We start from the raw sequence: 25986 nt of genomic DNA, 5'->3' as shown, positions 1-25986 counted from the left end.
GACAGGTGTGTTAGTTCATGCTCTCCAAGTGGTCTGTCTCCATTGACCCTCACTGGGGCATGAGATGGTTACAGCTGGTGACTATGAAGGTCGCAACACCCTACTCAGTCTTCTTTGGCAGCACCTTGGTAGATGTTATGGAACCTGTCATGACAGACTGGGGACAATGGAAGTCTAAGTGTTCTACTTGGCCTTTGTGGACATTTGTTGAGGTGCTAGTTAGCTGGAGTAAGAAGTTATTGTCTAAAATTTTTCTGTCTTTCCACTCAACTCCTTTATTTGTCCTTTGACCAAAGTGAGCAGATTTGTGTTAGGGCTTTTTCTCTTTTTTTCTTCTTATCTCTGGCTTTAAGTTTGGGATATATGATGTGAAGAGAACGGAAGGGAACTCATTATCACGTCATTTATGGGTTTTAAGATCCCCTTACTAGCCCGCTTTCTTCTCTCTACTTCTCAGAGTTTTATGTTCATTTTTGTATAGTGTCTTGGGTTTTTAGTTGTACTTAGTGTGAGAAATAGGGAAAAGTATGTCTATTGCATCTTTTTGGAAGGAGAAGTTTCAACCACCTATGTCTTCAGAAGTATTTACTCATTTTTCTACCAAAAAGTACACTGTAAAACAAGTGGTGTTTGCCCTATGGCTGGGGGAGTCAAACGCCTCATCCCTTTAATTAGCATTAGGTTTGATAAATACTTCCAGGAAGAAGACAAATGAGAAAATATAAACAAAACAAACAATCAAAATAGATTGCAACTTTAAAGGATGATATAAAAATTTGAGCATAATAGGTGCTATTTAGAAATTTAAGTTAAAAATTATTTACAAGCTTTTTAGCTTTTTAAAATTATGTTGTGCTATGTTTTGTTTTTCAATCCAGGGGTTAAGAAAATATTGAGAATCCTGGCACTGTGGCATGCACCTGTAGTCCCAGCTACTTAGAAGGCTGAGGTAGGAGGATCACTTGAACCTAGGTATTGGAGAACAGCCTTGGCAATATAGTGAGACCTTGTCTCAAAAAAATAAATACATAAAAATAAATTTAAAATATGAGAATTTCTGGACATAGCTGTAGATTTTGTGTCAAGTCAGAAAGATTGTGGAAGCATAAATATTATAACCAACCCTATTATACTTAAAATTTAATAGACTTTGGGATTTGGTAATCATTTCCACTGGAATGATTTTATTAATTACCTTAAATTTATTATTAAATATTATTATTTATTATTTTTATTAATTACCTTAACATTTTATTAATTACCTTGAACTAAAGTTTCAATAAAATATTTTAATGCTCACATTTTTGTATGCTAACATTCAAAGTTGAATTCCACAGAAAGTTAAGAATTGTCAGTTTACTTCAATTATCTCCTTAGATAACATTTTTTGTTAAATGTGGCCAAATCTATGTCATTATTTAAAAATACAGTTAATCTACAAATTACAGGTCCACACTTTCTTATGGCTTTCTTCTAAAAAATATAGGCCTGTACTTTCAATTTTAATATCTGACTTGAAGATCAACTAGGTGTCAGGTACAAAACTCAACATCTATTCTAGCTTCTTTTCTATTTTTTTCTCTGCTCTTCTTATTTCATTAATTTTCATGATCACAACTACAATGAATAAGCTTTGAAGTTTTAAATCTCTGTTTCTCTTTACAACACTCTTCCTTCTGTACTCTACAGTTCTGACTGTGTTTGACGTTTTCTCCAGGAACTACTGCAGTAGTCTCAAGTAAAACAAATCCTAATCTAAACTTCTTAGCTCTCTCCCAATCAAACCATTTATCATTGTATTATTGATTCATTCATTACAAATTGTGGTACCACTCTTTCAGTCTCTCAAACTGGAAACTTCAGTGACATTCGTTCATTCTCTACTCACCAAACATTTAAGTCACCACAAATTCCTTAAGCTCATTACAAATATCTCTTGAATCCAGTAGAATTTTTTTTCCAACACTGTTCCCATGATGTCCATTGTCTCTTTCTTGGAAAGAGCTTCTGCTCTGATTTTTCCAATATATCCCAAATGAATCCCATATAGGCTTATTTTCCCATTCATATCCATATATTTTCCTATTCATTCCAAATGAATCCTATATAAGTTCATTTTCCATTTGAGTTACATTTCTAATGTATGAATTCATAATGACATCATCATCAACAATAGTAAATCTCCACATTTATTGTTCTCCTAAAAACATTTCGATCAAGGTTAAATTTCCTCTGCATTGATGTACCATGCAGTTACGTTTCTTTATAGTAGAATGATTTATAATCCTTTGGGAATATACCCAGTAATTGGATTGCTGAGTCAAATGGTATTTCTGGTTCTGGAACCTTGAGGAACCACCACACCATCTTCCACAATGGCTGAACTAATTTACACTCCCACCAACAGTATAAAAGCGTTCCTATTTCTCCACGTCCTCTCCAGTGTCTGTTGTTTCCTGACTTTTTAATGATTGCCATTCTAACTGGTATGAGATGCTATCTCATAATGGTTTTGATTTGCATTTCTCTAATGACCAGTGATGACGAGCTTTTTTTCATATGGTTGTTGGCCACAAAAATGTCTTCTTTTGAGAATTGTCTGTTCATATTCTTCGCCCACTTTTTGATGGTTTTTTTTTCTTATAAATTTGTTTAAATTACAGGTAGATTCTGGATATTAGTCCTTTGTCAGATGGATAGATTGCAAACATTTTCTCCCATTCTGTAGGTTGCCTGTTCATTCTGATGATAGCAAAGATTTGGAACCAACCTATATGCCCAACAATGATAGACTGGATAAAGAAAATGTGGCACATATACACCATGGAATACTATGCAGCCACAAAAAAGGATTAGTTCATGCTCTTTGCAGGGAAATGGATGAAGCTGGAAACCATCATTCTCAGCAAACTAACACAGGAACAGAAAACCAAACACCACATGTTTTCACTCATAAGTGGGAGTTGAACAATGAGAACACATGGATACAGGGAGGGGAACATCACACACCAGGACCTATTGGGGGTGGGGGGTAAGGGGAGGGATAGCATTAGGAGAAATACCTAATGTAGATGATGGGTTGATAGGTGCAGCAAATCACCATGGCACGTGTATACCTATGTAACAAACCTGCAGGTTCTGCATATGTATTCCAGAACTTAAAGTATAATGAAAAAAGAAAAGAAAGGCTCTATATGACAGCTTAAGGGGATTAGAATTTACCAGAGCCAATGGGGAGCCAGAAGGTTTTTTCAAACCAGTAAGTGAGAAATTTGAGGTAAGAGGGGGCTTGCTGTTGTTATTGATACTAATTTGTGATTTAGTCAATATTTTGGTTACGTTACTGTTAACCATCATTGTCTCTCTTTTCTCTAATGGAAAAATAAACCACTAGCCTTGTAAGACTGTAGTTTTCTTTGATGTATTGAAAGATTTCTTTTCCTAAATCCAGCTAGGTTTTAATAGTCAAGATAGCTGTCATATTTTCCCTTAACAGTGTCTCTTTATGTTAATTTATTCTCCATTTTGATTGCTACTATTCTATTTCAGGCCCTTATCACCTTACATCCAAATAGCTGCAGAAAGAGAAAGAAGAAGAAAGGAAGTAAAAATGAAGGAAGGGGGACTGGGACTATGTTCAGATGCCCTCCCTAGACCAATTAAATCAGAATTTCAGAGAAATGGTCAAGGTATTCACAATATTTCTATGTGCCACCAGGGTTGAGAGCCATTGCCTTTTTGGTCCCTTTTAATTAGATTAATTTTACCTCTAAACCTTAACATCAAAACTCAATTAACTTTTTTAAAACGCAACTTTCAGTGTATGTTTTACTCCTAAATTTCCTCAGCCAGAGACTGTAGATAATATGCCATTTTTTTCTTTCATTATCTTTCATGGGAAAGATAGCTCTATTGACAAAGCTATATTAATTTAATCTAGTTCCAAGGCTGGTACTTTCCTGACTTGGCTCATTCTCTTAAAAATCTAAGCATGCTGTAGAGAGTAGGCTTCTCCTGCCTCTGGTGTCTACAGTGAATATTTATGGAGATAAACTTCCAAAATTTTCTTTGATTCTTCTTCTGACTTTCAATTTTCCCTCATGTCAACCTATGTGCTTTTCTATCTTACCTTTCTCCTTCAGATTGACTGAATGACATTTAATCACATCTTTCTCTTTTCTGTGAGGTCTCCACAGATTGATGGCTATATAACCATAGCCCTAATTTTGCAGGGCTACACAAACACCCTCATCTGTATACTGCTCTTATAGACAACCCCAAAGCAAGGGTACCTGAAAATAGTCAAGAAAGATTCCAGGCATGGAGATAGGGACAAGGCACAAAATGGCAAATGAAGCATCATTTCGTTTATATATTAACATGAGTGGGTCTAAAATGTAGCTTCTTTGTAGTGTGTGAGATTGTGATCTCGTCTTCCATGACTGCGTGCCATGATTCTAACAACATGTATCATCCTCCAATACCTGCATTCATTTTTAGGAAAACAAGTTTTATTTTATCCCAGTGGCATACTAGCTGGTGAAATTCTGAAGTCATTTTCTTCTACTCTATGATTAAGCACTGAGGTACCTGGAAGGAAGTGGGACCCTTCGACTTTGCTGGCATTCTTAGATGGAAGCTTTACACATTTAAAACACTAAGCTTCTCAGTCCACTAACTGGTGCTACTTGGATCACCAGTCCTTGGTGAGATCCAGTCCTATATCCTAACACTGGGCATTATGTTTTTTTCTGCATCCTATCCTTCTATTTAGATTGGACATACTTTAAACTGGGATCTTGCTATGTTCCTTGTTACTTGTTATTCTTCAACTCTCTGTTGTGGAGGAGCGGACAATTATGCCTTTTATTATTATTTTAATTCTGTAATAAGCCCAGTGCTATAAATATATTCTCCAACTCTGTGGCTTGCTTTTTCACTCTATTGATGATGTCACTGATTTTTTCCCTAGTTCTTTGAATAGCATCTGTAAATCTTGTGGGTCTCATTTTAGATGTAAAGTTCTTAGAAGAACCTTCTTAGATTATTTAGGATTGTGTCAATGAAGCATTTTAAGCAAAGGCACAATATGAGATTTACATTTTTAGAGGATTATTCATGCTGCTGTCTTAATGATAGATATAGGAGAAAAGTTAGCATTCTATTGAACAATTCTGAAGATATCTTGGTTGATTATGACTTAAGATCATGGCAGCAGAGGTAAAAAGAAGTCTGTAGATCCTAGATATATTTAATGAAGAAATTTGAGAGTTGATGCATTAAATGTAAGAGATTGAGAGAGAGTGGTTATATACTTGCCCCACAGATTTCTAGTTTCAGTAAGTATCTGGATAGATAATACAATACAATCACATGTATGACTAGGACTGAGTACACAATAGGATCTTGGCTCACTGCATCCTCTGTCTCCTGGGTTCAAGTGATTCTCCTGGCTCAGCATCCGGAGGAGCTGGGATTACAGGGCATGTGTCACCATGCCCAGCTAATTTTTTTGTATTTTTAGTAGAGACGGGGTTTCACCACATTGGAGAGGCTAGTCTCAAACTCCTGACTTCGTGATCCACCCACCTTGGCCTCCCAAAGTGCTGGGATTATAGGCATAAGTCACTGAGCCCAGTCAACAGTAGGTTTTTAATATAATATTTATTTGAATAAGTGAGTGAATGGATAGATGAATAAACCATTTCTGATCAGAAGAATAAATGAAGATTTCATGGGGTAATTTCATTGTTTTGAATAAGATTTCTAGGTCTTGAAGCAGGAGTAGGATTTAGACAGGTATGGATCCAGTAACAAATACACAAGCCCTGAATTCCTGAGTGAACGAATGGTAAAAGGGAATGCAGTGGGGCCAGGCGCGGTGACTCAATCCTGTAATCCCAGCACTTTGTGAGGCTGAGGTGGGCGGATCACAAGATCAGATTGAGATCATCCTAGTTAATATGGTGAAACCCTGTCTCTACTGAAAATACAAAATATTAGCCGGGCATGGTGGCGGGAGCCTGTAGTCCCAGCTATTTGGGAGGCGAGGCAGGAGAATGGTGTGGACCCAGGAGGTGGAGCTCACAGTAAGCCCAGATCACGCCACTGTGCTCCAGCCTGGGTGACAGAGCGAGACTCTGTCTCAGCCTAAAATTTCCTTAAGCTGATAAGGAAATTCAGCAAAGTCTCAGGATAAAAAATCAATGTGCAGAAATCACAAGCATTCTTATACACCAATAACAGACAAACAGAGAGCCAAATCATGATTGAACTCCCATTCACAATTGCTTCAAAGAGAATAAAATACCTAGGAATCCAACTTACAAGGGATGTGAAGGATCTCTTCAAGGAGAACTACAAACCACTGCTCAGTGAAATAAAAGAGGACACAAACAAATGGAAGAACATACCATGCTCATGGATAGGAAGAATCAATATCGTGAAAATGCCCATACTGCCCAAGCTAATTTATAGATTCAATGGCATCCCCATTAAGCTACCAATGACTTTCTTCACAGAATTGGAAAAAACTGCTTTAAAGTTCATATGGAACCAAAAAGAGCCCACATTGCCAACACAATACTAAGTCTAAAGAACAAAGCTGGAGGCATCACGCTATCTGACTTCAAGCTATACTACAAGGCTACAGTAACCAAAACAGCATGGTACTGGTACCAAAACAGAGATATAGACCAAGGGAACAGAACAGAGCCCTCAGAAATAATACCACACATCTACAACCATCTGATAGTTGACAAACCTGACAAAAACAAGAAATGGGGAAAGGATTCCCTATTTTTAAATGGTGCTGGGAAAACTAGCTAGCCAGAGGTAGAAAGCTGAAACTGGATCCTTTCCTTACACCTTATACAAAAATTAATTCAAGATGGATTTGAGACGTAAATGTTAGACCTAAAACCATAAAAACCCTAGAAGAAAATCTAGGCAATACCATTCAGGACATAGGCATGGGCATGGACTTCATGTCTAAAACACCAAAAACAATGGCAACAAAAGTCAAATTTGACAAATGAGATCTAATTAAATTAAAGAGCTTCTACACAGCAAAAGAAACTACCATCAGAGTGAACAGACAACCTACAGAATGGGAGAAAATTTTTGCAATCTACTCATCTGACAAGGTTAATATCCAGAACCTACAAAGAACTCAAACAAATTTACAAGAAAAAACAAACAACCCCTCAAAAAGTGGGCAAAGGATATGAACAGACACTTCTCAAAAGAAGACATTTATGCAGCCAACAGACACATGAAAAAATGCTCATCATCACTGACCATCAGATAAATGCAAATCAAAACCACAATGAGATACCATCTCACACCAGTTAGAATGGCAATCATTAAAAAATCAGGAAACAACAGGTGCTGGAGAGAATGTGGAGAAACAGGAACATTTTTACACTGTTGGTGGGACTGTAAACTAGTTCAACCATTGTGGAAGATAGTGTGGTGATTCCTCAATGATCTAGAACTAGAAATACCATTTGACCGAGCGATCTCATTACTGGGTATATACGCAAAGGATTGTAAATCATGTTGCTATAAAGACACGTGCACACGTACGTTTATTGCGGCACTATTCACAAGAGAAAAGACTTGGAACCAACCCAAATGTCCATCTGTGACAGACTGGATTAAGAAAATGTGGCACATATACACCACAGAATACTATGCAGCCATAAAAAAGACTGAGTTCATGTCCTTTGTAGGGACATGGATGCAGCTGGAAACCATCATTCTCAGGAAACTATCACAAGAACAGAAAACCAAATACCACATGTTCTCACTCATAGGTGGGAATTGAACAATGAGAACACTGAGACACAGGAAGGGGAACATCACACACCGGGGCCTATTGTGGGGTGGGTAGATGGGGGAGGTTTAGCATTAGGAGATATACCTAATGTAAACAATGAGTTAATGGGTACAGCACACCAACATGGCACATGTATACATATGTAACAAACCTGCATGTTGTGCACATGTACTCTAGAACATAAAGTACAATAATAATAATAAAAGACATGTCAACTAAAAAAAAAAAAAAATGGAGAATACAGAAATTCCACGTGGACAGAAGAGTTTGAGTAATAGCCACAAAGCAACATGGTACAGAATCTGTTTGGCAATTGTGAAGAGTTTACTTTGGCTGAAGCCTGGGGTAATGGAAGGGAGTGGTAGAAAACCAAAGTGCCCAGGTAGCAAGCTCAGCACTTTGACTTTGGGTGTGTTAAATGAAGGGGTTGTGACACTATCAAGATTGCTGTTTTCTATAAGATTTAATTTTCCTGGTTGATGAGATCTGATGACGATAGAATACTGGAGTAATCATAAAGTCACATGTTTGCAGAGACAAGTAGTCTGTTGAGTTCTCACTTGGCACTCTCTGGAAGAAAATACCTAACAGTTTTGTTTTTCCTAAAGGGACATCTCACTTTCCAAGTTAGCTACTCGATCTAATATGAAACATATTAGACAAGAAGGAGGAGAAAGAGAGATATAGTGGTGTGTAATCACTGGTCAGAATGAAGTACTCAGGTTGCAGATAGACATGTTTATATGATCACTTGCATTTTAAATTCTGCTCAAAGCATTGGAAACCGGAATCATTGTAGTTACCATAAGAGATAGCATCCAGGAGTCTCTTAAATAATTCTAATAGCCTTAAATAACAGGAACATTTAATTCATGTATTGTTGGTATTGTTAAAACATTTGATAATATGCATTATGTATTTTTGTATTTCAGGTTAAATGATCAAGTCATTATTGGGAATTTAGATCTAAGTGACCTGGCAGAAACCATGGAGATGATCTTGGTAAACTCACCTAAGTTTTAAATTTCTTCACAGAGTTTAATTTTGCCCTTTTGTGTCATGGTAAATGAGAGGCTCACTTGCCTCCACTTTGTTCCAAACTCATGTCCCATGATCTACAAGAAGTATTTTCTTTTTATTTGCAAGGATATTGCTCAAGCTTCTATTTATGAGCCCCTGAATAATAGAATAGACAGCCCTACTGAGACTCTTTTGCCTTTATGTGGTACAAAGGGACCTCCCTCTAGGAGAAGACAAAAAGAATTTAAGTCTATAACTCATTTTTAAAAATCGAAACAAAGCACACAAAACAGAAAAACCCCAGCGTTCAATTATTTCTGCTCTCTATTGGAACTGGAGATCCTCCCTTTTAACTGAATTAGCATATTCCTGAGCTCAGGAACTGCAGCTATTATGAAATTTATAATCTGTTTATAGTACCCAACATAGTATTCTTATTCTTAAATAAGTTCCTAAATATTTGTGAAATGATATTTCCCTTAATTCATTCATATTGTGTAGTTAATGAGATTATTTGTCATTGGATATTGACTATAAAAATCAGTGCTGAAAGCCTTTACTAATTATTTATACTAATGTATCATTTAATGTTCATTCTAGCTTCCTATGCAGACAGCCTAGTTAGGTCTGATTGTGTCCATGGGCCTATCTCTATAGAACAGGCAGAGACATTCATGCTAAATAAAATACAATGAAGAAAAGTAATTTTTTTTGCATGTTAGTTCTTTGTTTTGCATTTTGTTTCATTGAGTTGTAATGGAAAGAGCTTGAAGAGATGAGCTAAAGAAAGGTAGGCAATTCAAAGATATTTTGATTGGAACTGTTGGGCAAGTGAGTGGAGAGAAGATGTTGGAACACCTGAGCATTCTCTCTCAGTGGCCTAGTTGAACCCCAGGGAACATTTTGTTCTGAGGGTGATTTAAAGACACTGATAAATAAGGAGATATCCTGTTAAGCTAGTTAAAGCTAGACTGAATAAGATAGGTTAGTTTGGTACTAATTTGGGATAGTTGAGTAGCGATGGTGAGCCCGATAAGGCAGAGTAGCTCTCAGTACTCACTCAGCCATTGGTACCAAAGGAAAATCAAAGGCTGCAAAAATGCCATGTTATTAAACATATTTTAGGAGCTAAGCAGGTCTGGAGACTTATCACAGCCACCTAAGCCCATAAATTATTAAACATGACATCTATGCTATTTATCAACACAGGAAAAACGTACAAATGGTTTCTTTAAAAAATGCACAGACATTACATGGAGACATATATTTTTCCAAACCAGTGCTTATCTTGAGATAGTTTAGAACCGTCAACAAACTACTCTAATGAGGCTGCTTTCTGAGGGAAAACAAGCTCAGTAAATCACTCTGTTTTTCTTTGTTTTTTTCATCCTGCATGTAAAATTTTAACCACATTTGACAAAGGAAGTGAATCTCTGGGCCAAAATATTCGACAATTTTCTTATCCACAGATAGAGGTAAATGGCAACTATAGCTCATCAGTGACAGCATTAGTCATTGTGATTTGTTTTTAACTTGTTACAGAGTGAAATAACACTGGTAAGTTCTGGAAGGTGTTTCATAGTGTTCCAAAATGTGTCATCCCTGTGCACATGCATTTGTTTCAAGGATGTAAAGAGGAAAAACTCAAAGCAATGTGTGTTCTGATCAAGAAATGACTGGAAAAGGCAGCTACCTGATATGGAACAATCAAGAACTGAAGGTTTATTTGGAATGAGAGGTGTTGTCCAACTGCGAGACTGAGTGATTTAAGCTGAGAATAAATGGAAACACAATCAATAGTCACTTCAGGTATGCAGTTACTGACAGCTGTCTTGAAAGTTTCATCTCTCTTCTCTTTTTGCAGCCATGTTTACACTGCATCCACAGATTGTGATACTGTTTATGAAGGAGAGAAAAAGGCCTTCCATTTATTCTTGTTCTTAATGAAAACTTCTGGGCTGTTATGCTTTGAAATTACAATGATAAAGTGGCTCTTTGAGAATAAAAGATTCAATATATTACAATTGAGAATAAAAGATTTAATATATTACAAAGCCAGCTTGTATATTGGACACGTAAGCATGCCTCCTGGTTAAGTATTCTTTATTACATGTTTCCTCTATGGTCAGTCATCAATGTTTATGTTAGTTGTTTTCTCTTTTCTGTAGTTTTATGGTTATGGGTTAAGTCATTGTATTCTTCCTGGTCTCTACCAATGTAGTTATTTTATTGATATAGACATTAGGAACTACTCAATAAATATGTGTTGTAGGACAAACTGTAATTGCAATGTGTCATATTTGGATAATACTTTACAGTTTGCAAAGCACTTTAGCATACTTTATTTAGTTAAACCACACTGACACACAAATGAATTGTCCAAAATGTGTGCTTTTTTAAGCCTCCCTATTTTATAGTCATACCTCATATGTCACACACAAATATCATAGACATAGAAAGATAGACAGACACATAACTACATAAGCAGTATTCCCCAAACTCATATTTTGTGCTTCATTTAGGATTTCTTACCAGTATAATTTTCATTTGGAAAACCTTCCCTCCTCTTTATATTACAAAAAAGACAATCTGATGATTCAGAAATAGTTTTTTTTTTTCTTTTTCTGCCTTGGTTCCTGTAACTATGTAAGACACTGATGAGGCCCATCACAACATGGAGTACAACCATAAATAAGATGAAGCTCTTGGCTTCTGGGAGATTAAAATCCACTTATTTTCTTCACCCAATCCTCCCCAACTAGCATTCTCATTAGACAATGCCATTTTTAAGCACTTATTTTAGAATCTTGGGAGGCAAGCTGGAGACTGGGAAGCCTTTACACTTGTTGGAACTCTTCTATGCTTAGATGTAAGGCTCTTTTTCATCTAGTTGCTTTTATAATACAAAAAGCAAGGCCAATTATTCAGAGCATAATCAGTAGGTCCAGAGTATTGAAACACTCCTCTTAACAACAATGTCAAGTTACTTTATTTGTTCATGAAGCACTTGAAAAATGAGAAAGAACAGCAGGTCTTCAAGATAGAACAGAGAAAGAGTTGCTCTTGAGTGTTTTATTACCAAAAGAGGGTATTAACATGCATAGAAATGTCAAATCGCTACTAAAAAAAAAAAAAAAAAATCAATGAATGACACATCCAGTTGCAGCTCACTCAACCCTGATTTAACAATCATTTGAGATCTTACAAGGGAATGATTCTGAAGAATAAAATGTATTTCAGTTTCACCCGCTGAGTATTAATGCATTTGAAACATTGGAGGGAAGACATCAAAAGAAAATAGAATATCTGTACTACCACCTACATTCTCTTAAACATAAAAATATAATGTAGTTGTATGAAAGTAAGTTCTATAGAACACTACTTTTATTAAAATGTGTGTAATCCTGTAGGCTTGAAAAGTGCAGATATTGCCATAAGATAAACTGATAATGTCACTGCTTAGTATTCATACAGCATTTTTCTTTTCAGAACCCTGAAGCAATTTATGGGTCTAACTTAGTCTTCATATGTAGACATTTGGCATCTTAGTCAGTGTGCTTTAACAAGTCAAGAAACCTGGAAAGTGACCAGGTCTCACTGTAGGTGAAGTTTTTAGCAATTTGACTAACTTCAGTTTCTTATTGTGAGCCTGAAAAATAACAGGGGAATGGTCCCTAAACCTAGGGAAATGAGGCACCTGGGCAGTGTCTCCATGAAGTGTTGCTACATGTGTCTAGGACACCATTAAAAGCCCCAGCCCTGACATTTCTATACTCCATTGAATGCTCTCAGTAACACATTAAAAGGGATGACTTTAATTGAATCACTTCATTGAAGGGTCCAGTGACTTTTACTCAGAAATGGCAGAGGGTTTATTCCAAAATGACATCTGGTGAAGAGACTGCATAAGACTCTCTGGCATTATAGTAATATTTTATTTAATAATATTCTATGGAAGCATTTATATTTCACATCAAGATTTTTATTTTAGGGATGAGATACTGTACTAAAGTACAATGGAGTTCTTAGGATATTAGGCTTTATGCAAGATAAAGCACACTGTTGCCACAGGGATCAGTAAATAGTCCTGGTCTGAGACACTAGTTCCCACTGCTAAGACATGAGTGGGAGAAGGTGGTTCCCACAGACTGTTTTCTCTAGATAAAAATACAGTGCAGTTTCTATTTAAGGGCAATTTTTAAAAATTCTCAGTAATTTGACCCAAAAGGAACATGCCCTATCATTTTCTGAACAATTGAGCAGTGAGCCCGCTTCTAATATTCTGAGATTATATTTGTATGCAGTATTAATTATGCTCATGCTCTGTCATGTCAATGGTGTTGTTGCAACTGCAGTTATTTTTATTTTTTTTTTTCTTTTGAGACAGGGTTTTTCTCTGTTGCCCAGGATGGAGTGCAGTGGCAAGATCACAGCAGCCTCAACCTGCAAAGCTCACGTGATTCTCTCACCTCAATCTCCCAGTAGCTGGGGCTACAGGCACATGCCACCATGCCTGGTTAATTAAAAAAAAAAAAATAATAATGTAAAGACAGAATCTCACTAGGTTGTCCAGGCTTGCAGCTCTTTTTAAAAATTGTTTTTTTTTTTTCACATGGTCTTAAGAAAGAAATTGCTTGTGGGGCCGGGTGCGGTGGCTCAAGCCTGTAATCCCAGCACTTTGGGAGGCCGAGACGGGCGGATCACGAGGTCAGGAGATCGAGACCATCCTGGCTAACACGGTGAAACCCCGTCTCTACTAAAATATACAAAAAATTAGCCGGGCGAGATGGCGGGCGCCTGTAGTCCCAGCTACTCGGGAGGCTGAGGCAGGAGAATGGCGTGAACCCGGGAGGCGGAGCTTGCAGTGAGCTGAGATCCGGCCACTGCACTCCAGCCTGGGCGACAGAGCGAGACTCCGTCTCAAAAAAAAAAAAAAAAAAAAAAAAAAAAAAGAAATTGCTTGTGAAGATTCATGCATTACAGACTCAAATTACTTTTTAACAACATACAATATATACTTAATACATTGAAGGTAACTTTAAAAAAGTTGTTTTGGCTTGCGAAGCATTACTCCAAGTGATGGTTATGAACTTGAATTCTATGAATACTGCTTTTATCATCTCTAGTAAGGAAATTCAAAGCATTACATTTCTCCTAGTGCTCATTGTTAAATAATATGTCAACATAAATATAATTGGCCCTTACATTTATAGGATGCTGTATAGTTTCCAAAGTGATTTTACCACCAATAATTTTGCCTGACTTACTTCACAACCCTGTGAGATAGGCAGGGCTAGTAATTATTTACTAGTCTCCATGTGTATGAGGAGATTAAGGATCAAAAAGGCTAAAATGCCTGCTTAAAGCCAAATAGATAATAAGTATATAATTGAGTACTAGGCCCCACAATGAAAATACTCTCTCTACTGTGGTGTTAGGAAAATGGCATACTACTCATGCAATTACTCTTATAAACTCTATCATTGTATCATAAAGGCTTTTGGATTTAATTCTATGACAATACCAAAGCATCAGCAAAATTACTGTCTGAAATTTCTGTTGAAGTAAATAGCAGTTAAGTAAAATGATCCATTGACTAGGGTTGATTATCGTCATAATCCAGTAAATGGTATTCATTTTAAAAAGATTTCATACACATCAAAAAGAATTAATTTTGAGTTCATTTGAAGTTTTGACCAAAGCAAGTTTTATTTTTCCACTTACAAACTAAGTTTGCTTCTTCTACTTTTCCACCAGTCACCTCTTGTAGCTTGCCAGCCTTAGTAAGTTTATCATTGCACTCTACCTGCCTTTTTGCATTACTTTGATGAATGTAAAGGTAGTATATCCAGGTTTTTTTAAAAGTATTATTATTACTCCTCATGCTGCCTTCTTTTAAGGTATGTTTGTGTATGTGTGTGTGTATAGTGTGTGTGTATATATACAGTGTGTGTGTATATATATATATATATAATATATATATATATTTTAAATCAGAGATATGGTATTGTCCTGTTGCCTAGGCTGGAGTGCAGTGATGTGATCATAGCGCACTGTAGCCTTGAAATCCTGGGCCCAAACGATTCTCCCACCTCAGCCTCTTGAGTAACTAGGACCACAGGCATGTGCCACCATGCCCAGCTAATTTCTATTTTTTTTGTAGAGATGGGGTCTCACTATGTTGTCCAGGCTTGTTTCAAAGTCCTGGCTTAAAAGTGATCCCCTCTCTTGGCTTCCCAGAGTGTTGGGATTACAAGAGTGAGCCACCATGACTGGCTGGTATATTCTCTGTATAGAATACTCATTGGACTGTTTCCAATTTTGTATAAGTATAATTTATTAAGGAATCAGTTCTAAATACAAGCATGTTGATCAACTCTGCTTCAGGAGTTCTAAAGCACATGTTTTCCCTTTCTTATATACCATTCTTCATCATGCAGGGTCTTTCCTTTTTTAATATCCTTGATAAAAGCTGTCACTTGACTTAAAAAGAAGCTCGTTTTACTCACTGTCTTCCTGTGAGAAACTTCTGTCTGGTACCACTACTCAGATCTCTAGAGCTAAACGTTGCATGTCTCTACTCAGCTTCCTCATTGTCTTACCCTTTATTCCTATAAACCACCCTATGACTTTCCACAATCTTTATTTTCTGCTTAGAGTCTGCTTCTCATGCTGCAGCCAAAGAACACTGCTTGCTACAGAAGAGTAAAAAATAAATAAATAAATAAATAAATAAATAAGTGTTATAATTGGTTGGTACTGTTAACTCATTTGAGTCATACCTTAAAATAACCAAACATTTTTAACGTTTTTGTCATCAAGCATTGTTTATTACATTATTATATTTTCTTCAAATTGCCATACATTGTTTACTGAGATATACATTTTGCTTGATTCCACATATTTTTCCTGGATTGTGTTTATCCCCCCTTTTTCTGGCCAAATGAATTACATGCATTTAAAAAGCTTCCTATGATCTATATTTGTACCGGTGGTTCTCAAACCACATCAGACTCACCTAGGTTTGGGACTCACTCATTTAAATAACACATCACTCACCACCAGGCTTATTTATGATAGAAACTGAATTGCTGGTTGCCTAGGTAATTTCTCTAGATCAAAGACAAAAGTCATTTAGCCTTTTCTCCAGTCTAGAAATCTGTTTGCTCTGCTAATTGAACTACCCTAATAAAATCAATAATGTCCCTTATCTTCAGTGAGGTAGGAAAGAAATCCATTCCGAAGTGGCAGAGAAGCTGCTTTTTCCTCCTGCATGCTGCCTGCTAGTGTGGATCTTGGCATAACAGACACTACTTGACAAAAGGTAAGTGTACCAAAGTAAAAACTATACTCTTGGTGAGTTCATTCATTCCTAATAAAGACTTAGGTCTCTTTTCCTGCAAATATTGTCACTAAGTGAGTATGAAGAGGTGCCTTCTTATTTTTGGACATCATGGGAGGTGGGATTAGGGAGCAAGAGGTGAGAATGGGTGACTCTTAGCACTCTTGTTGCTAAGGGCTAGATTGGTTCATCTCTGCCTCTTCTGTGCATGTAAATAAACATGTTCCCTGGGAGCCTATGTTAGGTTCAGGGCCAAAAAATTAACATACCACAATTATATATACTCTTTATTAATTTTATATATATATATATATATATATCCTTTTTTATTTCTTAACATGTTATAGGAAAGAGGATGAGAACTTATGGGAAAATAATTAAGTTGAAATGTCCTTATTTTATCTAATTCAGCCTGCTCCTATTCCTCTGTTCCCATATCAGTAATTATCGTAACCACTTACACAATCACTCAGGTTTGGAACCAACCTATTCAACTGGTCTCTGGGCCTTCTGCCTGGAGCTCCTCCTTGCTCCCTTTCACATTGCATCCAATGTGGTCTTTACTAAGCTTGGATCTGATTTTATCTTTCCTCTGGTTTAAATCATTCAGCCGCTTCCCACAGATTCATGGTTATGGTCAGATTCCTGAGCAAAGTATGCAAACCCCTTCAAGATCTGGCATTGCCTGCTTCTCGGGGTTTATCTTCCATCCCTGTGCCATAAGCACCTTCCTCTCCACTCATATCAAAATGTTTGCCTTTTCCAGAACTTGTTGGAGTCTTTAATGTTCTAATACTATCATACATTTCTGAAAGAAGCATAAGGGTACAACATTCCTCAAATATATTTAACTTTGGAACATTTTATAGTAGATGTTGTATAAGAAACACACTTAGGTAAATGGCACTTAAAATATTATAGTATATATTGTAATGTGTATCATGCCATTAAGTATCTTTCATTATTTATTTTATTTATTTTAATTTATTTTTTGAGATGGGATCTTACTCTCTCACCCAGGTTGGAGTGCCATGGTGCAATCTTGGCCCACTGCAGACTCTGCCTCCCGGGTTCAAGCAACTCTCCCACTTCAGCCTCCTGAGTAGCTGGGATTACAGGGGCCCATCACTACGCCTGGCTAATTTTTGCATTTTTAGTAGAAACAGAGTTTCACCATGTTGGCCAGGGAACTCTTGACCTCAGGTGTTTAACCCAGTATTTCCCAAAATTTTTTGACTACATTTCTTTTTCTTCATGGAATACTTATTAAAATCTTGCAAAACTAGAGTTCACATAACATAAAGAAAATCTTGTTGACTGGGCATGGTGGCCCATGCTTGTAATTTGAGCACTTTGGGAGGCTGAGGTGGGAGTATGGCTTGAGACCAGGAGTTGAAAACCAGCCTAGGCAACATAGCAAGATCCCACCTAGATATATGTTTTTTAAATTAGTGGGGCATGGTGGTGTGCACCTGTAGCCCCTGCCGCTCAGAAGACAGAGGTGGGAGGATCACTTGAACCAGGAGGTTGAGGCTCCAGTGAGCTGTGATCATGACATTGCATTTCAGCATGGGAGACAGAGAGAGAAACTGTCTCAAAAAAAAAAAAAAAAAAAAAAAAAAAAAGAATACCCCGGGCTGGGCGTGGTGGCTCATGCCTGTAATCCCAACACTTTGGGAGGCTGAGGCCTGTGGATCACGAGGTCAGGAGTTTAAGACCAGCCTGGTCAACATAGTGAAACCCCGTCACTACTAAAAATACAAAAAACTAGCCGTGCATGGTGGTGGGTACCTGTAATCCCAGCTACTCTGGAGGCTGAGGCAGGAGCACTGCTTGAACCAGAGAGGCAGAGGGTGCAGTGAGCAGAGATCGTGCTGCTGCACTACAACCTGGGTGACAGTGTGAGACTCTGTCTAAAAAAAAAAAGGCCCCATCTCACACTGTAAGATCTTTTGCATACAAGACAGCTATCTGTTTCGTCTTGTCATTTAAACTTTTTTTTTTAATTTAAATTTTAATTTATTTTATTATTTGAGATGAGGTCTCACTCTGTTGCCCAGGCTGGAGTACAGTGATGTGACCTCGGCTCACTGCAACCTCTATCTCCTGGTCTCGGGCAATCCTCCCACCTCAGCCTTCCGAGTGGCTAGTACTACAAGTGCTTGCCACCATATCTGGCTGGTATTTTTGTATTTTTGGTGGACACAGGGTTTCACCATGTTGCCCAAGCTGGTCTTGAGTTCCTGAGCTCAAGTGACCCACCTGCCTCGGACTCCCAAAGTGTTGGGATTGCAGGCATGAGCCACCGTACCCAGCCTAAACTTCTTAAATATATTCATTCACATAAAGTGGCTTGCACAGAAAAGTATTGATGTTCTTTCAAAACCATCAGGAACATCAGCTTTTATTTGAATGAACAGAAAATAGAAACTGATTGCTATTCTTTGAAAAGAGGACTCTTTGGTATACATACCATAGCCCCTGTTAGCTATTCAGTAAAAGCCTTTGAGGTTTCTGCAATAAATCAAAGTGATTACCAAAAAAAAAAAAAAAGTTTGCTTCTGTCCTCAAGGCCTCCACAGGTTTCATTCTTTCTACTTAAAATTGTATTTTTTTCCCTACCCAGTTAATTTTCATCCTTCAAGGTCTTTAAAAGGAATGTTCTCAACCTTTTAATGATAAAGATTTTTTTTAAATCAGTACTTCCAAAGCATCCTCAGCAAATATCCTAGCACCTGTCATACAGGATTACATTTGCTGGGGCATGACTCTGTGTCTCTCACCAGATAAAAACTCTGTGAGGTGAAGGAGTGTGTTATTTTGACTGTATATCTTCCAGAACCTACAAATGGGCTTGAGATGTAGAAAATTTAAATTAAATAAGGAATTGTATGAGTCAATAAAACAAGTAGGTAAATAATGCAAATAAATATCTGAGGTTTCTGGGAAGGGAGACTTACAAAGCACACCTTCTTAAGAACAATTGCTCATGGCTAAATAGCTCCTTTTACAATCTCACCACCAATCTTTCCATTCTGTGGAAACCACACTTTTCAGGTCCAGCCTGCTCTCCCAAGTACTCTAGGTGAGGCTTATCTCCCTCCGTAATAAACACCCATTGGATATCAGGTATTATTGCCTAACCAAGCTATCTCATTTCCATAAACCAATTAGCTCAACATTTCCATTTCTTCTGATGTTTTTGCCAAGTAATTAGAAAATTCCATTAGTGTTCTTATAGCTAAACATAGAACTCATCAATATTACTTCTTTAATCTATAGGCAGCTCCATTGCTTCATTAGACTAGATATACAGAAGAAAGACTAAGGGCAGCAGAGTCAGAGACTTGAGTGTAAACCCTGGTTTTTCCACTTTCTATCTGTGCCATGTAGGGTGTGTTACTTGTGTTATGTTTCTCTTTAAGCCACAGGTGCTCTTCCAGAAAGTTGTGCATAACAATATCATCTATGTGTTGTTTTTATAGTATGAGACAGGGAGATCTATAAAGTCTCTAATCTCCCCCAACAAAGAGTAACTTATCTGTACATAGTAGATTAATAGTAATTATGTGTATTAATATGAAGAATCTTTCAATTGATATTGTATATACCAAATTTCATTTGGTTTCATACTCCTAGATCATAGAATTTTTGTAACTGCCTGAAGGGTTCACCTTGCCTGCTGCCTAGACAGAACTGATTTATCCAAGACAGGGGAATTCATGCAGAGCCAACTGTGTGGGACACTGGAGTTTTATTATTACTCAAATCAGTCTCCCTGAGCATTTGGGGATCAGAATTTTTAAAGATAATTTGGCAGGTAGGGGCTTGGGAAGTGGGGAGTGCTGATTGGTCAGGTTGGAGATGGAATCATAGGGGATTGAAGTTAGGTTTTCTTAATGTCTTCTGTTTTGGGTCAGATTACTGGTCTGGGTGGTGTGAGCTGATCCATGGAGTGCAGGGTCTGCAAAATATCTCAAGCATTCATCTTAGATTTTACAATAGTGATGTTATCTCCAGGAGCAATTTAAGGAGGTTCAGAATCTTGGAACCAGAGGCTGCATGACCCCTAAATTGTACTTTTTAATCTTGTAGCTAATTTGTTAGTCCTGCAAAGGCAGAGTTCACCCCAGATAAGAAGGGGGTCTTTTTGGGAAAGGGCTGTTATCAATTTTGTTTCAGAGTCAACCCATGAACTGAATTTCTTCCCAAAGTTAGTTCGGCCTATGCCCAGGAATGAGCAAGGACAGCTTAAAGGTTAGAAGCAAGCTAGAGTCAGTTAGGTCTGATTTCTTTCTGTCTTAATTTCCTCAGTTATAATTTTGCAAAGGTGGTTTCATTTTCAATAGAGTATATGAGACGTGAGTCTCTGAGTTGTAGTGATAGAAAGGTATCTTACTACAGTTACAACAGCATTACATAAACTTATGTTAATATTGAGGTCACTTAAATTTTTGACTGGAAAGGTTTTTATTGCTCTTCAAATATAGATGTGGACATAAATGTGAAAGATGGCAAAAGATTCAGGCCTGAGCCTCTGGCAAGATTGTCTTTCCCTTTGCTCAGTTGCTTCATCCTTTCTTGCCATTATTTCCATGATTCTGTAATCCCCTGTCTCAGTACTCCATGTTCTTATTTTTGTTCATATCTGGTCCACATTATTATTCATTAGACTCACTTCTTTGGTCCACTAAATTCAATATCTCATGGTTTTCTTGAAGAGTTCGTTGTATAAATCTTTTCTTTCTTTCTCATTATTCCCCATTTGCCTCCCTAGATCCATCCTTCCTTTTCCTATACTTTGCTCAGTCACCTGGAAGACTGACCTCAAAAGCAAAATCACCTGGATTTCCTTGCCATTTGGCTTTCAAATGTGCTCAGCCAATGAGAGGCTGGAAAGAAATTGACAGCTGGGAAAAGAGGAAGATCAGTGTACAAGAGGAAGATCGGTGTACAAGAGGAAGATTGGTGTACAAGAGGAAGATTGGTGTACCTCCCACTCACATCTCATTACCTGCCATGGTCCTAGTAGTGGCTGTTCTTATTATGGCCACAACTACTCTTGGACAGGCCCATATCCACAGCTCCATCCCTCAACTAGGCTTCATGAACACTGTTCTCTGCCCTTATTTCTTTCTGGGTAGGGGTGATAAAGGTTTCCTGACATCAGAGTTCCTGAGTGCCTCATATATTGTTAGTCCCTGAACTTTGTTGGTCCCTGAACCTTGCCCCAACATCAATAAAAAGTTCCTTGATTAAATAATTTTCAGTTGAATCTTTCCTGCTGGGACCTGTCCAATTCGACTTTAGTATACCTTTCGTGCCAAGAAAATGATATTTTCTTGCCAGGATTTGGCTGAAAGGGCTCACAGTGGGTGAGGGGATGAGATTACTTATTAAGTGATAAAATGGAGATCTACAGAGGTTAACTTGCCTAATATCACATGGTTGGTCAACTCATGGTCAATTCATTAAAATATTTATTAAAACGTAGAATCATTCAAGCAGTGGAGATAAGAGATACATAAAACACTCATGTACCCTTAATAATTTATATTCTAGGCCAGGTGCGGTGGCTCACACCTGTAATCCCAGCACTTTGGGAGGTCGAGGCGGGTAGATCACCTGAGGCTAGGAGTTCAAGACCAGCCTAATCCACATGGAGAAACCCTGTCTCTACTAAAAACACAAAATTAGCTGGGTGTGGTGGCACATACCTATAATCCCAGCTACTCAGGAGGCTGAGGCAGGAGAATCGCTTGAACCCAGGAGGCGGAGGTTGCGGTGAGCCGAGATCGCACCATTGCACTCAGCCTGGGCAACAAGACCAAAACTCCATAAAAAAAAAAAAAAAAAAGAAAGAAAGAAACAAAGGAAGAAAGAAAGAAAGAAAAAATTATATTGTAGTATAGGAGAAAGATGTATAACCAATATTTAAAATGTAGCAATAGTAAATACTCAATGCTAAGGAAACCCTGAATTTAACCTAGGCATTGTGGATGAAACCATGAGAGAGATGGGGAAAAACATGATTATCTGAGTAGAATGAAAAGCATATGTTCAATCTGTCCTCTCTCAACATTTTTCTTACTTCCACTCTAATGTGTAAAGTCTAACCCAATCACCAGCTGTTTTCTTCCAGGCTGCTTGCAATAGCCTCCTGTAAGTAGTATATCATCTGTGCTTTTCATCATCTAATCCATTCTCTACACTGGGGTCAGAATGATCTTTTAAAATGCAAATCTGAGACAATTCTCTGCTTACAACTATTTTTTCACTCCCAATTTTCCCTAGGATAAAGAAAAAATATGACTAACAAGTTCTTACATAGACTGCCCACTTCATGAACTTTATCTCTAGCTACTGACTTTCTCTTTTTTTATGTTAACTTATATAATCTACTTTTACTTCATTGAAAAGTTATTCTTCTTTGACTCCAAGACCTTTGCACGTTCTATTCTCTGTCTTTAACATTCCTCCCGCCTGTCATTTATGTTGGTGATTTGTACCCATACTTCAAGCATTAGCTCAAAAATTACTTCCTTGAGAAAGCTGCCCATGAAAATTCCTAGACCAAATGAGTTCCCTGTTACATGCTCTCATGACACCCTATAGTTACTCTTTACAGTATTTATCTCAATTCTAATTAAGTTAAATGCGTTTGTTGGGTTCTTACGTTTTTCACTTCTTGAAAACTGGCATGATTTCCATCTCTTCACTACTTTAGTCTCAATGTTAGATCCAGTGCTGTATAGGTGGTAAGAGTTCAGTAAATAATTTCTGAAAGAATATGTGAATATAAGAAAACTCAGACTCTGAGAAATCATTTTGCATTAGGGGAAAGTGCAAGTCATTCTGAGCGATGAAACTGTGGCGGGAGAAGACTGTAAAGGGCAAGTCTTGAAATGGCCTTAAATGCACCATAGGAAATTTAGACTTTTCTCTGTTGTGTTAAACACTCATTATCATGATCATTATTATTACTTTTAACAAACTTGTTAAGATTTGTTGACTGGATGAAGAATGAGTTGATGCAGAAAGAAACTGTAATCAGAATACCAATTAAAAGAAAATGAAATGATCTAGAAGTCAACATTAAGAGTATGCACTAAAGTAGTGCTTCTCAAATTCGGTGCCTAACATAATCACTGGTTGAGGTCACAAAGCCCACAGAGGCCCAGCCTTCTCGAAGTAGGATAGAGCCTGAGCTTTTTTACTTTTATCAAGTTCCTCAAGAAATTCTGAAACCCATACAAGTTTAAGGACCCCTGAAGTAAAGTTGAGACAGTGAGATATACTCTTGATCTGGCTCAATGATAAAAAGTAGAAGAGCACAACAGAGGCGTATATTTTAATTATTAGGTTATTAGCTAATGTGGGGAGGTATAACTAGCCCTACAGCTTTATGACTGGCATGAAACTCACTTGTATTCTCCCCAGATTCTGTGTTTGGACTCTGCAAAATCTATCTCAGTTTGCCACTGAAAGGTAAAGTCAGGCCGGGCGCGGTGGCTCACGCCTGTAATCCCAGCACTTTGGAGGCTGAGGAGGGCGGATCATGAGGTCAGGAGATTGAGACCATCCTGGCTAACACGGTGAAACTCCGTCTCTACTAAAAACACAAAAAATTAGCCGGGCGTGGTAGCGGGTGCCTGTAGTCCCAGTTAATCCGGAGGCTGAGTCAGGAGGATGGCGTGAACCCGGGAGGCGGAGCTTGCAGTGAGCGGAGATAGCGCCACTGCACTCCAGCCTGGGCTACAGAGCAAGACTCCATCTCGAAAAAAAAAAAAAGTTTAAGCCAGAATTCCTCCTGACATGATATATAACAGATTATAAAGGATTATAAAAGAACTTGGATATTCTAATTCCCAGTCTGTCTATGATAAGGTCTTAAAAATCACAAGTGAAAAATTTATGACATTTTAGAATATATATAGATATTTAGAATATTATATATATTCTAAAATATTTAGAATATCTATGCATATATATTCAGAATATCTATGTGTATATATTTATGTGTTGTGTGTGTGTATATATGTGTGTGTATATATACACATATATTTCTACATGCATTATTGCTGCATTTATGATGTATCCATAAAAGAACACATGCGAAATTCACTGTGGTGTTCTTGAGTTTGCTAGGGTAATATTTGCCCATTTCTTGCCAAATCTATTGTGATTCATGGAAGTTTAGCATTGCATCCAAACTCTGGATAATGTTAAATCTTGTGAACCTCTCAATCGTGAAAGTGTTTACTTATTAACTGAATTTTAAAAGGTACCACCCACATGCTAGCATGGTGCTAATATTTGCTGATCTTTGGTACTACTGAAATTTTGTTAATGTGCATTGCAGATTTAATATTAGTTTGACATCTGTTTGATGTCTGGTGAATGGTAACACTCCTTGCCATTTGGACTTTAACAGAAAATATAACATTGGGCAATTTTCAGAAGCAGGAATCAGAAAAGATCCAAATAATGCAGTGGTTCATTGTGTTATTATTCCTTAGTTTCATACTGCCACAGAATATGATATATTCTAAATTTTTGAAAAGGAAAGAAAATATTTCTTCATTTGTTGCAAATGAGAGATAACCTGTGATAGCAGAAATGACTTCAGTTCTGATTCAAATACTGCTAACCAACTCTGGGACCTTGGGCTAAGCACTTAACCTTATTTGACTGTGAGTTTTTTCACCTTTAAAATGATGGGATGACTAGCCTCTAAATATTACCACTTGTTCTACCATTCTGTGATTCTAGGTTCTACTGACTGAATATCTCAGTAGATGTTAATAAAAATATGATTTAATTTGAGAACATCTGTTATAATCTGTAACATATTCTGCCAAGTCCTTGACCTTAATTTTACTATAGATATCAGATGTTCCTTCATAGACTCTACCTTGCATTTTACCAAAGAACATAAATTATGCTTGTGTCTAGAGTAGTGTCAAGCTGACTGAAAGATATGCCACATTTGTTAATATTAGATTTCTTAAGGTTTTATATACCACCAATGATATAGTTCAGTGCTATTTTAGCATTAGAAATTACATAAGCATCCTTTTTGCATTTTTATTTTTATACTTATTGCAAAATACAAGTGTTTTTGTTAAAGGCATTAGACTTTCTCAAAATAAATGTGGATTCAAAAATAATTCTGTAACATATATATTAACATATTAATTGATTAAATATGCTGCTGTTTCATTTCCCCTAATAAATATTTCCTTACTAATAACAGTAACTATTTCCATCATTTATCTAAAATTTGCTTTGTTGGATTAAACATTTTATTTTTATAATTTCTTACCTACAATAAAAGAGTTTGGGCTATAAAAATAATAAAGTTTCCCCAATTTTAACTTACTAGAATGGAGATATATATACATCTCCTTGGTTTATAGTAAACCTGTGAAGAAATAGATACATATTTCCATATATGATATAGAATTCTATATATCATATTATATAGAATTTTTGCAATCTATGATTTTACTATTTGTGAAGAATATAGATTTTTAAAAACAAAAGTGTATCCCTCTATGGTTAATTATTAAGCAAAGGCAAATCTTTGACTTCAAAAGGAAGAATGGATAATAAACACATAATTCATTAGACTCAGCACACTTCAGTGCTTTGCCTCTCTAAGTTTCCCAATATGCAGATGCTGGTGGGGAAAGGGCAGAGTAGTGATCACTTTGAGAGATATAGTGGATTATTTGAGATAACAGCAGAACAGCTCTTGCCCCATAGTTATCGGTTAGTGGAC

At 37.1% G+C, this 25986-nt stretch overlaps 1 long non-coding RNA gene across 2 annotated transcripts in view; it reads left to right on the top strand.

Annotated features, from left to right (window-relative positions):
* Window positions 1–21751, top strand: part of LOC117062419 — a 38213-nt gene extending 16462 nt beyond the window's left edge. Inside the window, exons 2-5 of one of the 2 annotated variants that reach the window (XR_004428364.1) lie at window positions 8773–8842; window positions 10487–10669; window positions 16078–16184; window positions 20980–21751. This is a non-coding gene — a long non-coding RNA (uncharacterized LOC117062419). Of the gene's footprint in view, window positions 1–8772; window positions 8843–10486; window positions 10670–10724; window positions 10936–16077; window positions 16185–20979 lie in introns of both variants that reach the window. The other variant, XR_004428363.1, reaches the window with a different exon arrangement.
* The last annotated feature ends 4235 nt before the right edge of the window (window positions 21752–25986 follow it).

The sequence above is a fragment of the Trachypithecus francoisi genome, unplaced genomic scaffold (assembly GCF_009764315.1).
Source record: "Trachypithecus francoisi isolate TF-2019V2 unplaced genomic scaffold, Tfra_2.0 Lachesis_group17, whole genome shotgun sequence".
Taxonomy (NCBI): Eukaryota; Metazoa; Chordata; class Mammalia; order Primates; family Cercopithecidae; genus Trachypithecus; species Trachypithecus francoisi.
This window is presented reverse-complemented; position numbering and strand designations above follow the sequence as displayed.